This window comes from Lichenostomus cassidix, chromosome 5, assembly GCF_008360975.1.
Source record: "Lichenostomus cassidix isolate B80296 chromosome 5, HeHo_3.0, whole genome shotgun sequence".
In the NCBI taxonomy this organism is placed as follows: domain Eukaryota; kingdom Metazoa; phylum Chordata; class Aves; order Passeriformes; family Meliphagidae; genus Lichenostomus; species Lichenostomus cassidix.
This window is the reverse complement of record NC_139486.1, coordinates 14,047,058-14,062,286: the sequence shown is the minus strand read 5'-3', so window position 1 is coordinate 14,062,286 and position 15,229 is coordinate 14,047,058. Positions and strand designations below refer to the sequence as shown.

Genomic DNA, 15,229 nt, shown 5'->3' with positions numbered 1-15,229 from the left:
GAAACCTGTTAGATGCTGAGCAAAATTTGAATAGTGCTGAGAGATTTCAGCTGCCAAGGAAGAGAGAGGATGCTCAAAGTAGTCTGAGTTGCCCAGCATCTGGCAGAGTGCCTTAACATTGATTTGTTCTTATGTTAGGATAAAACTGGCAAGGAACAGGGAAGCAGTTTAGGGCTCAATTAACAAACAGCCTTTAAAAAATGTATTTCACTTTCTGCCTTAGGCTTTGCCTTAGGGCAAGCCCTGTTCACAGAGCTAAGACTAAGGGAGAAAAACTGCTTATATACATAATATCCCATAAACAGTTATCCCCTCTATAATGAGGGCAATTCAAAACCTCTCAGTGTCACAGACACTCTGAAACAGAAATCAATCAGGCTGGTATTAGGTCAAATTATTCAGTAGAATAGCTAAGATTGACTCATAAAAGATTTGTTTGTTTGTTTGTTTGTTTGTTTGTATGTTTAACGTTTTCATAGTGTTTGAGCTGGAAAAAATAAAATAGCATCTTTTGAATTTGGGCATAGAATAGGCTAGGCTGAAGGAGTTATATGGCACAGAGAGTGTTGCTTTGACCTGGACATGGAGAATATTGTGGGAGAGAGTAAAACTTCCCTGCTGTTGGGGCATTCATTAGATAAATATATTAATTATGGCAGAGGCTACTTCTCTCCTGTTGCACTTCACAAACACCTAGAGAGAGGGCCTGTGCTGTAACTGTGGGTGGATTTGACTAACTCACTTGTGTATTCTTAACAAAAGCTTATGTTATGGCAAAGAAGAATGAGGTTTTTTTGAGAAGTGTTCTTGGAAAATCAGTGGAAGTGATCTCTGCAGAATGACTGGGACTGGGGCCATGGTACTGTGATCCACCTTCTAGGAGCTACTGAGAACTGAGACTCTTCAATGCATTACAATCCTTGTACTCCCTTAATGGGGTCAAGAGCCATACCATCCCTTGCTGAATTTTCTGAGGTTTTGCAGAGGTCTTTGTGCAGAAGTTAAAAGCTAAATCAATAAAATGGCAAGACAAGCACCCATCTATTTTATCTTGTTAAGTTTATTTCTGATTATCTGACTTTATGAGACTTTTTTGCCTCTCTTCCCATTCAAGGCAAATTTAGGTGGTATCGAGAGAGAATAATTCCTCCCAGAGCAAAGTGATTCACTGTTAGTCTACATTGTGTTTCTCTGTACAGTTTCCCTACGTTGCTATGACAGTGCTGATAAAGGAGATCTATTTCACCCTTCTATGTATTTTTTCATTTTGGAGAGTAGAGAAAGAGTGTGTCTGATCACACACTTTTGTCGTTCCCTTTGGAGAAAGGTGCAGAGTAATATTTCTAAATTAAGCTGATTTGAGGTTTCTTAGCACTGTTAAAAAGCTGGTCTTGCTGCCCACAAGACTGAGCTCGGGGTTGCTTATATTCTGGAGAAGAAGGAGATGGCAGAAAGGATATGGGAGAACATGTTGCACCGTTGAGATAATAAGCTTTGGAGAGCCAGGCTTGCTGGTTTTGCTTCTGCAGGAGGAACAGGATGCAGGGCTGACCTTTGGAAGGAGACCACCTATTCTCCTTAGCAAGAGAAGACACAAGAACCAGCTCCCAGGAGTTTATACAGGCTAGCATAATTCTGAGCAACTCAGCCAGTCAGCCTCAAAGAAATAAAATATCATTTCATTCTCTCTTTCTTAATGGGAGCTTCTCTGCTGATCTTGCACGAAAGGCATGGCATGGGATGTAGGCTGAGGAGTGACAGATGCCCCTCTGCTGCTCTCTGTTCTCTGTTCATGTTCAAATCTGTAACAAGGAGCTGGTCTAAGGGTGACGGTGAGACACAAAAACATTCAACCACCCTCTTATAAAGGTTGGGCAAAATATCATATCAGGATGTTTGGGTTTGGGGTGTTTTTGTGTTTTGTTTTAATTTCATATCAGCTGCACAAGTTGAGGCTTAAAAATAAGGACAATATGTTATTTTTGTAAGTCTGAAGTGTCCCTTTGAAAGTGCCTTTGAAGGTTAATTGATCATAAGCTTGTAAATGACATGCCTTTTTCATGAAAGGTTGAATAATGACCATAAAGAAGCACAGGATCTCCTAATTGTATCCAAGTGGTAGTAACTGATCTAAGTACATAAAATGCTTTAATAAATAGCATGAGTAACTAGTTCTTAAAGAAAACTTCTTTTGCAATCAGACAGTGCTTTTTAATATTCATTCTTGCTAGGGAATTGAAACTACATTTGTTATCTAGTCTATGTAAATTCAATTTTGCAATGGAAGTTTAATTTTATTTTTTAAAGATGTGTGATATGAAAAAGTACTAGAGTATTTAAAATTTCCCCTTGAAAAGCCATTCAGATTTTAAAGAGCAGTGACTATTAAATATTATTCTCAGTTAAAGATGGGTAGTAGTTTTTCATCTTTGCTGAGACTGGATTTTTCCCCGCAGTCCAGAATACTTGAGTGCTTTGGCTTCTGTAGGGAGGTGAAGTCCTTTATTTTCTTACTATTCTATATTTTGATGTGGCACCTGCTGCAGTTCTTGGAAGTCTTGGAAGACTTATTCACAATCTAGTTTTAAACACAGATCAAATAAAAGAGGTATTGTGTATTTTTTTCCTCAGTTCTGTGTCATTGTCTATGCCTATCTTTTCACATCTTAAGATGATAGGGTATGAAATTATCTACTGATTTGCTTGTGTGGTACCTGGTAGACCTGAATTCAGCTGGAATCCCTCAGTTTTATGTTCATCATAATTAGCCATTCATGTTGCATCAGCAGGAGCAAGTCTTCTGAAGAACTTTCAAACACTCTTGTTTCTTGCAGCCCTTTCAGTCACAGACTGTCTACCTTATATTTTGTTAATCAGGCAGAGATGTTGCATATCTTTATCTGTAATGTGTTTTTCAGCTCTGCCTGTATAATCCTCTCTTTTCATTTGCCTCCTTTATTCTGCCTTTCTATTCTTCTCTGCATGTCTATTTATCCCTTCTCAAATAAATAGTTCACACGTTTTTGTGGTATATTCCACAGGGTCCCAGCTGACAGCCTTTGTTTGGCTTTTATCCATACTTGAGTGGACTTTGTGCAAATGGATAAAAATTCTGACTGGGTTTAGGTGGAGTTGCTTGTGGTATAGATTAAGACAAAACTGGTTTGTTATGTGTGTAAATTCTCCAAAATTCAGTACAGGATAAGGAAAGGAGTAGATAAAAAGGAGATCTTCTTGTTATATTGAAAAACTTCCAGCTAGTTATTTGGTACGTTGATATGTCCAAATACCTTCTCATTTATAAACCAGAAACACAAAGATACTTGCAAATGAGTGAGGCTCATAAAGAAAAGAATCATAATGACATTTCAGCTCCTCAAGAAATTATGTCTGCTGAGTGTGTGGGTAAGGATGAACTTATGGTTAGAAAGCACATTTTGTAATCATAACCTGTGATTCGTTTCTACCTATACTCCAAATTGCTTGTAACTCATTTAATTTCTCCCTTTCTCAGTGGCTATAACAATACTTCTTCACCTGGAAAAGAAAATTATGAAGCATGATTTTGTTCCTCTTGAAAAGCAGTGTAGTGTTCATTTGTTGAGAATCAGTTCAGGATCCATGGACTGAAAGTACTTTTTTTCTTTTCCTTCCTTTTTCTCCTTCCCATAAAAAATATTTGCACTTCTGACCCCTCTTCCATCCTCCTCATATTCTAGTTGCTTGTCAATATATAAAGTCTTGGATGTGGCAATATTTCATGCGGGGCCACTGCAGTATCCTCAGCTTCTCTGCAATTAATATTCTGTCCTGTCATTTAAGTCCAGTCCTGTGTTCCTAATGTCAGACTGGTTTTGTTGAATAGGACCAGCAAGGCAGCATATGTTTCCACATTGAGTCCCACTGCCATTTCTGGAGATATCTCCCATTAATCAAGAAGGCTACTTTGTCATAGTGCAGCTAAAGTTATCACCAAACTTTAAGCACAAAGTTGGAATTATAATGACTCCTGTTTTGTTAAATGGAGTTAACACAGCTGAATAGCTTCCCTGATGGTGTATTATATTAGTCTTTCAGAACACTGACTGATTTGTTTTTATTACCATGAAAGCTTTTGTCTTATGAAAATTACTTGGGACCACAGGTCAATGTTTTTCATGTCACATCTCCCTAAGAAGTGCATTGCTTCATTATACTTTGTATTCTGCCACTGCAACCTGTATGTCACTTAAATTTATTTGTCATGATACCAATGCCAGGCTGCCATTAAATTGTTAAAGGATATTCAGGAAATGTTGTTGCAGTAACCTTTAGAGGAAGACATATGGAAATGGACTATATCTGTTAATTAACATTTCGATCTGCAAACCTTCCGAAGTATAAGGCCTGGTATGGATCATTACACATGAGCAGAATATTTAGAGGGGTGATGATCATGTTTTTCCTGAGACAACAGATGCTCCGAGATCAAATTTCCTATCTATCTAAACTAGGAGACAGAACTGTTAAAGAACAAAAATGAAGTCAACAGAAAGCTCAAAATAGATGTGTCCCTTCTGTCTTTCCACACCAGCCTCAAAAATAAAATGGCCTATGATGCCTGTCTGTCTTGACAATGTTTAAAAGTTGCAGCTCACAGAATGGGAACAGAGAGCATAAGGGATGCATAGAAAAGAAGAAGAGAGCCCATGGGAGAAGCTCCTGAGGTGTTTCAGGTTAAGCTGAACTAGAGATCCCAGGTCTTGAGCACATCACACTCCCCACTGGAGAAGGCACTGACAGAGAAGAGGTTGCTATCTCTGAGCTAACATGCTGTGATTCTTCTCAGACATGTCCTGGGAATAAAAGATTGGACTGCATGCAGATCAACTGAAGCTGGGGAGGATTAAGCTTTCCTGCTCCAAACGCTGTGATCTCTAACAAGACTGGTATGTTAAGGAATATTTAGCATATTAATTGTTCATACTTCAGGGCTGGTCAGAACTCCTGAAGCTAGAGTTCTGAATTCTGACCTCATAGTAATGTAAGTACCTGAAGATGACATAATCCAGCACTGTTGAAGAAAGAGACTCACTGCTTTTCTGCCTGTTAATCTTTCATCTACATTGATTCCCTGACATGTTTGTGTGGGGCTGCACAAATCCTCGTGGCAGCATAAACTAGCATAGGAACATGCTGCATTTTTGAAGGTGGCAGAAGCAGGGAACTGTGTGTACCAAAACAGGTTTGGAGTTACAGTGGGAGCAGTAGTCCCAACAGGCAGCTGCTGACAACGTGGAATGGGGATAAAAATAGAGTGAGGTTGAAGCAGGACATGTGCTTGTAGCCCAGGCAAGTACACTTAGGTGAAAATATACATGGATAAGTGTGATATGTGTGAAAAGCATAATGGTAGACAATTAAAGGAAATCCACAGGCAAGAGAAGACAGAATTGTTTGCTCTGAAAGGAATGATGTTGTCTATCAACAATGATCTATGGGCAGAAACTCCTAATTTTGCCAGGTTTGACTTATCTGACCCCACTGTATGTAAGCCAAGAGCTGCACAACAATCTGAAGAGTTTTAAAAAGGGGAGGGATCAATTGAATATAAGCTTTTTTCCCTTTGGACATTAAGGTAGCTGAAGGAAATTGAAAAATTGTGGTGAACTCAGACAAAAGACTGATGGCTAAATCAAATATTTTGTACTTTTGTACATTTTGTTCCCAAGCATTAGGTTTCATAGATGGCACTGTGAATTCTGGTGATGTACATGTGGCTAGGTAGCAATGCTCACAACACCTCTCCAATAATTAGCTTGTTTTTGCTCTTTTGGGTTATTGTATTGCCTGGCACAAGCAGTATAAAACAGGTTGCAGGAGCTCCATAATCAAGCTTAAAATATTCAGAGAATGCAGCTGTGGAATTACACATTTGAGAGAAAAACTAGTGAAAGACCAGAAACAGGGGAAGCCAATATAATTATTGTTTCCATTGTTCACTATTGTCTCACTAGGTGAAAACCAAAACAGAGGCTTTGGAAAGAACTGCAGTTTATCTTTCATGCAGGTTGCTTCTCACTACAGTGTATTTCAGCATCCAAAATTACACTTCTGGAAAGGTTCTTCCTACTTAATCTGCTGCTTTCATTAGAGTTATTCTTTTTCATTATTGCTTATAAACTCAGGGCTAACCAGCAAGTCTCAAAATGTCTTGCTTTTCTGAAAGCACTTTCTCTATGAAACAAATGTGGATATCCACAAGTTTTTCTTTAATTTTGGGGTAGCAGTAAACCCCTAACTTGTTTAAATATTTTCACTTGGCTTGGGTGAAATAAAATACATTGTAAAATAGACATAGAAAAAGCAAAATTGCTTTAAGGAGTATTCCAATGCAGTTCACTAACCATTAAGTATTGTTCTACTTTTCTGAGCTTAAATCTCTACTGACATGAATCTTTTATATCCTGCAGTGCAAGTTGTACTACTTGGATAACTAATACAGTTAAAGGAGTGATTTCATTAGACCTGAGAAAGTTTGGAATTGGTTGTGATTATTGAGCAATTGAGTCTCCACTTTGTGGCAGTGGAAAGTTTTAATGTTTTAATAAACAAATATTCTTGCATATGCTCCTGAACTTGATTTTAGCCATCACTGGTTTAAAAAAAGAAAGAAAAAGTGATTTGAAAGGTGTTCTGAAATGTGTTTTTGAGATAGCAATGTGCAATTTGAAGGTATATTTTCTGTGTAGTAGTATGTGTTGGTTCCTTTTTTTATCTGTGCCTTTTAATATGAGTTTATTGACATGCAAATTAGAAAAAATGATATTAAATAAGATGAGCAGACAATGACAGGAGAATAAAGGGGAATTGTGGCAGTCACAGAGGCAGTTCTAACAAAACCAAAGCCAAAGGTCTTCAATACATATAACACCATGCCAAATTCAGCAACTCTTAATGGAAATTATGTGTAGTGAAGTATGACATGGTTTACCCAGAGTAGGACAAAACAAAACTGTTGAATGTTTTATTTGTTTAAAAAAACATACTTGGTGCTATCCTAGCCCAAGATGGGCCAAAAATATATTAATTTATTTTGCTTAGAACTCCCAAGTTGATACTTTGATGAACTTCCTGAGGTTTCTGCTGTCCTATTTCTGGAGTTTATTGAGGTCCCTATATATTGGACTGTGGCTTGGTATCTGTTGTAGCCTTCATTCCCCTAAAATGTACTTCAATTAGCCTTGTTTCTATTCCTTAGACCCCTCCTCTGATTGCTGCAGTTTTTCCCAGGTGAGAGGCAGTAACCTCACAGTCATGCTGGACACCTCTGTGCACAGCCAAAGGAGCCTCCTACACTGAGTGGGTCCTGTCTGTAGTCAGTTCCTGGACTGCTGCTCTCCTGCTGATGATTGCTTCCCTTTGTGGAAACACAAAGGTCCAGGAGCAGGTTTTGCCTGTGAAGACAAAGGCAAAAAAGGCATTTAACCTTTTCAGTGCTTTTCAGGTTCTTTGCCCTTCAGCACACCCATGTTTTCACTGGTCTTCCCTCTGCAGGCTCAAGGACTTTTAAAATCCCTCTTTGTGAAGTCTTTGAGCATCAGATGGTTTTGTCTTTCCTGATTTTCCCAAAATATTGTTGTAATTGTTTTACTTCCTTTTCTTGCTTTAATTCCTTGTACATTCACTTTTCACATTTTAGCCATTATCACTGTCATCAGGCTTCCTAAGCCAGCTGACACTTCTCTTTTTACCTGTTCTTGAATTCATAGTGTTTTGCTGTTGAAAATATCTTACAAATAACATCCTGTGTAGTCCTTTTCTCATAAGTGGATGGATTTGAAAAGAGGAAACAGTCTGAAAAAAAAACTTCAGTATAAATAATCTGTTTGACAAAATCGTAATAAAATGCAAAAGTTATTAACAGAAACTGTAGGGCTACAGTCTTTTGCAAAAATTATTTTACTGCTGTTGATAAACTGAAATATTTTTTCATGGTCAATGTTTGTTTGTTATTAATTTCTTCTCTCCCCACTATCCTTAGGGAATGAATACCATGTACCCAGACAGCCATAAACCTTCAGCTGCAGTCCACTGACAGAAGTCTATAGACCACCAGTTTGGGAAACCTCTGCTTTAAACTCTAAATGATTCAACATTTGTGTAAGTCTGACACATTCTGCTGTTATGTAACTAAATACTTTTATATCTGTGTCTATATGTAATGCTAAGAGGTTCAGACACTGTATGAGCTGTTCACTCTTGCAAATTGTCTCTCTAATAACTAGGTGATAAAATTGAAAGTGTATGTGAAGTCTGGATGTGTCCTTAAAATGTGCAGGAAAAGCTGTGTGCTGTTTGCAGTCTGTTAAAGGAATCCTTGCTATAATGACACATTTTGTAGCGGTGTCATGGGTTTGTAGTTTGGGATTTTATTTTTGTATGAAACTTCAGTTTAAAACAATATTGCTAAACAACTAAGGTCCAATTATATTAGTATTAAAGACAAGGCTCAGATATTCTTGTTTAATAATGCAAACAACATGTAAAAAATACAGAGTTCACAAATACTCAGAGAATGTTTTATTTTCGTAACCAAATTGAGTATTTCAGGCAAAGACAAATATTGGTATTTAAATTTTTACTTACTCTGTTGCTTTGCCCTTTTTTACTTTACAATGAGAGATACTACGGAAATGCTAAAGTATTACAAGGGGGAAACAATTTGACTAATATAGGTTGAAGTGTTTTATGAATGGAAACTGAGACATAACCTGTAGAAAAATCACTTAAGTCACTGCTGAGATGCATTCATCTCTGGTAGTGCATAAAAGTTAATTAACAGTGCAGTGAACTGGAGGCAATTCAGAGAGAAATGTTATTAGATGAGGATGTACAAAGAAAGTGAAATGTCTTTCAGTTTACTGAGTAAGGATAGATGAATATTACTGATGTCCATAAGTGACCTTGACAGAAGGAGGAACAGTCTGACTACAGATGTTCCTTGGGATGCTCTTTCTGTAGGAGTAATAGGATAAAAGAACAGGTGATCAGGTTGTGATGTGAAAGACTAAGGCCTTTTGCATCCTAATGTCTGGCAACTATTGAGGCTGCATCCATATAGCCCCTATATGCAGAATACAAAACATTTTTACTGATTGAGCACACTCATATGGGGCCACTTAATGTAAATTGCAGTTTTCTGTTGTATATATAGCAACTATAAATGGAGAACAGCAAAAGCCACTGAGGACTGGATTCTGAATTCCAAACTTGGGTAGATTTCAAGACAAGGAAGGGTAACACCATTCTTTTGTGTATTTAAAGCTAAACTAGAAGTTACTGCTCAGAGTATTTGAGATCAATCCTGCTCTCACAAGGAGGTAAACTAAATACTCTGAATCAATCCTTTTAGACTGTCTTTCTTGTTATGGGATGATAGAGTTCCCTAGTGACACTTCTGGAAGTGCTCACAAGAGTTATAAACCTCAAACATCTATTTGCATAGACTTCCCTGGTTTTATTCTGGTTATTGCTTTTATGAGACACTTTTGTATAGAACACTTGGTGAAAAATAGTTGGTTAATCTGTGCCTGCTCCCGATAGCTGAATTTTCCTATCTGCAGTTTTCTTACTATTTTCTAGATAGATTTGGGATATGGAGTTAGTGAACAGTAACAGGCTACTACTGGTGTGATCAAGGACAGCTAGGATTCAAGAAAAACCTCAAATTTCCCTTGATTGCATGTGTTCTGCTGTAATTTTCTTCCCTCCTAGATTTTTCAGGATTTTCCCTTGCTGTAGGTTCTTCATGCACATTATATGACTTCCTATGTCACTGTCAGAAGTGTGGGAATTTAAAGGTTTAACCCTATTTCTTCTATTCAAGTGGTAAAATGAAATGGGTCTATCTACATCTTTATTTAGGTTTAGAATAATTAATATTCTAAAAAATCATTTCCATTCCTTTCACGATCAGTTAATGTCCAGAAGCTCTCTTTCTCTGTTGATATCCAGAATGAAGGTTTAGTAGTGCTACATCTTATTTATATATGCATATAAATGCTGCATCATATTATATGTGAGCTTGTTCCTTGCTTGTTTGAACTGAACCCTTGCTGTATGCCTCACTGGCTAGCCAGGTCTTCAAAGAATTCCCATATAACTTGCTGATGTTTTGATGAATGACTGAACTCTGCATCTGAAGATCCAGGAGAATTCCTGGGAAAGTGAGCTCCGTAGCAACTGGAAGCAAAGCTGTGGTAACTGGATGCTTTCACTTACCAATTGTTCTAGACTCTGTGAGCTTGCAGTCAGTTGGCAAAAGGAGACAGAAATATATTCTTGAAAATATTTCTGTTCAAATGAGTAAAAGGATAGAGTAAAAATAAAACAAGAGTGAGAGACAGGAAGATGGCATGAAAATAGCAATTTGAGTTATTGTCACAAGGGAGCATTACACATGGCATCACATAATGCATGAGTTAATCATCACAACATTCTTTGGAAGTGAAGCAGAAAAGTACAGAACATGACAAGAATTATATTCAAATGCAATAAAATCTTATTTGAAAGTTGTTTACAGTTTAAAAAGTAGATCAGTAAATTAAGGGTAGATGAAACTGATTTGTGAAAATTCCAGGAACTTGGCAGAATTCATCCATACAGAGAAATTAATTTGAGGCTGATATATTTTCCTCCATAAGGTTGATTGCAGCAGGCTCCCCCTCGCTGGAGACTCAAGCAGCTACTTGAGTTCTGTGCAGCATCCTTTAAGAAAGCAATGCTGGCAAACCAGGCTCAGTGAGTGAACTGAGCTGTCTTTGCACCTTACATGGTTCCTTCATGGGTGTAACTTAGAGAAGTGCTGGCAGAGCACAGTGGCTGCACTCTTGCCTGGACTGCAGTAGCATGACAAATTTATCACCAACCTGTGACACCCAAAGCAGGCCCTCTCAGCAATGTTCCCCATTGCTTCTGATAAGAATATCTTCACTTTGCCAGGCCTGGCTGTTTTAGTTAGCAGAAAGGGGCCAAGTGGGGCTCCCTGTGGGTTGTCCCATCCTGGTGCTAATCTAGAAGTAACCAGGAGAGAGAGAAAAAGGAGGAAAGACAAGACCAATAAAGGAAATGATGTGAGGAAGGAAAACATGAAAGCAACAGAGGAAAACCAACTAAAATAAAACGAAGTACAGGAAGCTTAAATTCACTCTCTGGGCTAGATTCATCCCTGGAGCCTCAGCAGTGCAGCCCTGAGAATAACTGATATCCTAGTGGAGCTAAGGTATTCCCTGAAACATGACTTTTGTCATGATGCATAATGACATCTTCTAAAAAGCAGTTCTGTGATGAGTGCTATCCAACCTTCCCTGAAAAATTGGGACCTTACATTGATATGGGTCGTGATGTGGTTATGGGACTTAAGTGCTAGGAGTTACATATACCCCTGAAATTAATTTGACTGCTATGTACCAAAATCTAATTTATTTCCTTATCATCTCCCAACCATTAAATTGCTAGAGCTGAGTTTTATAAATGCTTCAAAGAAAGGCAACTTCTAGTCACTAAGGAATTTTGCAGAAAATTTGCCTTCCGAGCATGGTTATGTAACGCCCACTTATTTTAATTAGACTTTAGCTCTCAAAGTCCCACTTTACCTAAGTGGCATGATCACTGAGACACAGTCGAGATCTGTGGTAGTAAATGCAATCTAGCTGCTCCTTTCAGCAGTGACTTCACCTTTAATATTGTATCTCTCAGGCATGTGAGCCCCAAGCAACTACTTGCAGTGCTGCCTATTATTAGTGCTTACTCAGAATGGGGCTTGTTCTCCAGCAGAAGTGCAAGAAATGTCTGTGTAAGCATTGCATAGCTTTAATTCTCCTACAGAAGAGTGGTCCTCAGGGAGGAGAGTCAAATAAACAGCAGCCTAAACTGTACTCCAGGTAGCTGAAAGCCAGGAACACGACCAAGCCCAATTACTCACAAAGTGATGCTGATGTTAGTCTTTTGTCAGGAAGATACACCAAGCAGAGATGAGGTTTTCTTTAAGTAAGTAAATTCCAACTAATTAAAGGTTTCCCTTCCTTCCATTCTTGCTTGAAATTTTTTGCTACAATAAAGTCTTTGGTAAGCATAAAAAAGTTATCGTGATTATATCCATCAACTCCTCTAACCCTGCAGCCAACTGCCTCTTCTTCCTATGTTTTTTGTGATGTGTCCTGTTGCAGAACATGGAGACCCAGTTGGCCAGGCACTGAATCAATACAATTTCAGTGTACAAACCAAAAAAAGAAAGCCAAATTGTACATTTGTCATATCCCAAACAGATGATTTGTGTATATAGGTGGCAACAATCCCTTTCTGGTTTTTGGTTCAGTATTCTTGCACTTCTAACTGAGCAGACCAAACAATTTGTTTCCATGCAATCATGGCAAGTCTACAGGAAATTCCTGATAATTGTGCTATGCTTTGTTATGATGATGAATTACTGCATATGTTTCTGCCATACTCATTAGTCTTACTTTGCATGTGCACTGAGATAAATTGGACATTGAGACTAAAAGGCAGCGTCTTCATGAACCAGATTGTTTTAAGGTCACCTTTTTTATCTTGCTTTCTTACCTCAGCTGCTCTTTCAAATCTGAAATCAGGAGACATCCTATTTTTTTCTGTCACTGTCTGATTTAGAAACTGAATACTTTATATAACATGCCATCCCTTAGTAAAAAGGCAGGAGCTAATCCCAAGAGTAAGTACCTTACAAAAACAAACAAAAAATCCAATCCTACATACAGATAAAACAGTCTTGGAGTGAAAAGGGAGTTTGGGCTCTGCCTGGAGAGAAGAGATATAGCTGATAAAAATTCAGGAATATATAGATTGGTAGGGGAATTTGAATAAACCTGGTAAGGGAAAGAGAATAAGCAAGGTAATAATCGAATGATACAACACATAGTGAGCATTTGCAGCACTGAGTGGATACTTCTCAGAGCACTCATTGCAGTCAAGCAGGAAAAGAAATGCAGTCGAACATCTGCTACATGTCCTCTTTCACTCAGTGGACACTACAGTTTTTGCCAGACATGATGCACACACAAGAGACACGTTGGGAAGAAGATCAAAGAACTTGCTCCGTCAGTTGGCAGTATCTAATCTAAAAGAACAGCTAACCACCAAATGGATAAGTTATATTAGGAGCTACACCAGTGTAATCTGCATCTGTAATCACATTTGTTATGCTCAATTCTGACAAAGATGCTGCGGTGGAGAAGTCAAAAGGAGACTAAATGCACGGAGATCACATGAGTAGTAAGATTGTCTGAACTCTTTTTAAGGCAATTGGTTGGGGAACTGATATTTACAGAACCTTAAGCTGTTGGAAAAATTACTATATTTTGTTTAGATTTTCTTAATAAATGTCAACTTATCTTTTGTCAGAAATGGACTGTCAAAAGATGAATATGTGTTTCTACATAGATATGCTCTCTCTGTGCTTCATGTGTCTTTGGTTGCCTGATGTTTTAATGTACCAAATTCGTGGTGATCTTGCAGTGAGGAGGTCAGCACCTAAGTACTCAAAGGTTAGTATCTGATGCCATCTCTGCCCAAGATTCTGCAGCACAGGCCAGTTCCAGCTTGCATCACAGCCAAGTTTGCCATCTACTGAGCCTGCATGAATAAACTGAGAGGTGTGAATTTTTAGTTCAAATGTTATCCCGTGTCTGAATGCCTTGCAAACCTGCGGTGACATAAAATATGGAGTTAATTTATGACCATCTAAACCTCATCATATAACTATGCCTTTAAATGACCCTTAAGCCCAAAATCACTCTTCTGTAACTCTTGTGAAAGTAATTGCTGGTGCTTTCTGCTTGACTGGTTCTGAAGACAGAGTATGCAATGCATCCTTGTACTCCTGAGGAACATGTGAATGAGCTTGTGCTGTGCTTTTCTCCCGTTAGTCTATTGAATAGGAGGGAAACCATAATAAGCCACTTCTTCTGAGTGCTACATATACTGTGGCAGTGCCATGGCCTTTCCAGACAAAGCTGTTCAAATTCCTAAATTCCAGAGATTCAGCCGACAGCTGAGATACCTAAATTTGTTTTGCCTAGCTGCAGGAGTCTGTTTGTGGCCAAAAGGCTTGCTCCAGTCACCCCCAAACACGAAGAGCTGCCATTTCACATGCCCTGGAGTATGCAAGGCACCTTGATAGCTCTGCAAGATTGTTACCCACAGGACAGGCAGGTTATGCTGTCCATCCCAAATGGCACTGGCTCCTTCTGTGTGGGCAAGGATTGAGCCCTCAGCATCAAAGCCCTTATTAGAGCCAGTAAAGATCAAGGCTGGAGTCAATGGAGCTGAGCAAGTGATTCACCTCAGCAGCTGCTGGTTCCCTTGGTTGGGGTGAACTGAATTGTGCTCTAGGTTGCATTGGCTGGATTTCTGCTGACTGCAGCAGGCAGAGGAACAACTGATGAATGTGTGCATGTTTAGATGTAGATAACTGTGTTTAAAAAGCCTAAACACAAAAATAGTTTGAATGGTCAAGAATTAACTTTTGGAATTAGAAAGGATAGTGGCAGAAACTTCTTTTCAGAACTAATACAGAGCAATTGGAGTATCTATAATGTTTAAAGTCCTCATGGGTATTTTGCCTATAGATGTTTATAAGGGGACACAGTTATTAACCTGGTATACAAAAATTAACATATAAGGCAGACCAACTAACAAATGACTTATCATTCAGGTTCCCAAAGAAGAGCAGAGTCTAATGTTTTGTGTTTTTTAAATGCTAGAAGGCACACTAATGATCGGTGGAATGTTTGAAGGAGGTGAACTGGAGCTAGATAGCATCACCACGGTTTTTGGCTGCTCTGACCCCAGTACCTTTGTGGGGCAAGACTTCCTGTACCTCGTTAATGAAGAGCTAAAAGGGAAAAGGTGTGCTATTTCTTTCAGTAATAAATTTTTCAGAGAGTAAAGGCTGAGCTTTATGTGCTGTTTCTCTGCTACAGGGATGGCCTTGTTGTACTGAAGACAGAGGTGCAGTAGCATTCACATGTGCAAAATTTAATTACTCTGATTTATCAAGCAATTATTTTTCTTACTAGTTTTATTTAACTGTGGGAGATCTCATCCTTTCTTAGAGCTTAATGAGTGCATTTGCTTCAGGAGGCAATTTGCCATTCACAGATGAATTCTCTTTAACAGTGACTTTGCCTTTATTTTTCATTTTCAAATGAAA

At 38.4% G+C, this 15,229-nt stretch overlaps 1 protein-coding gene across 1 annotated transcript in view; it reads left to right on the top strand.

The window, feature by feature from the left end:
* TUNAR (transmembrane neural differentiation associated intracellular calcium regulator) overlaps positions 1 to 15,229 on the top strand; it is a 162,040-nt gene that overhangs the window by 86,560 nt on the left and 60,251 nt on the right. The window contains exon 2 of the mRNA XM_085061456.1: positions 8,024 to 8,142. The gene's annotated coding sequence lies outside the window, so the exon portion shown is untranslated. The remainder of the gene's footprint in view (positions 1 to 8,023; positions 8,143 to 15,229) is intronic.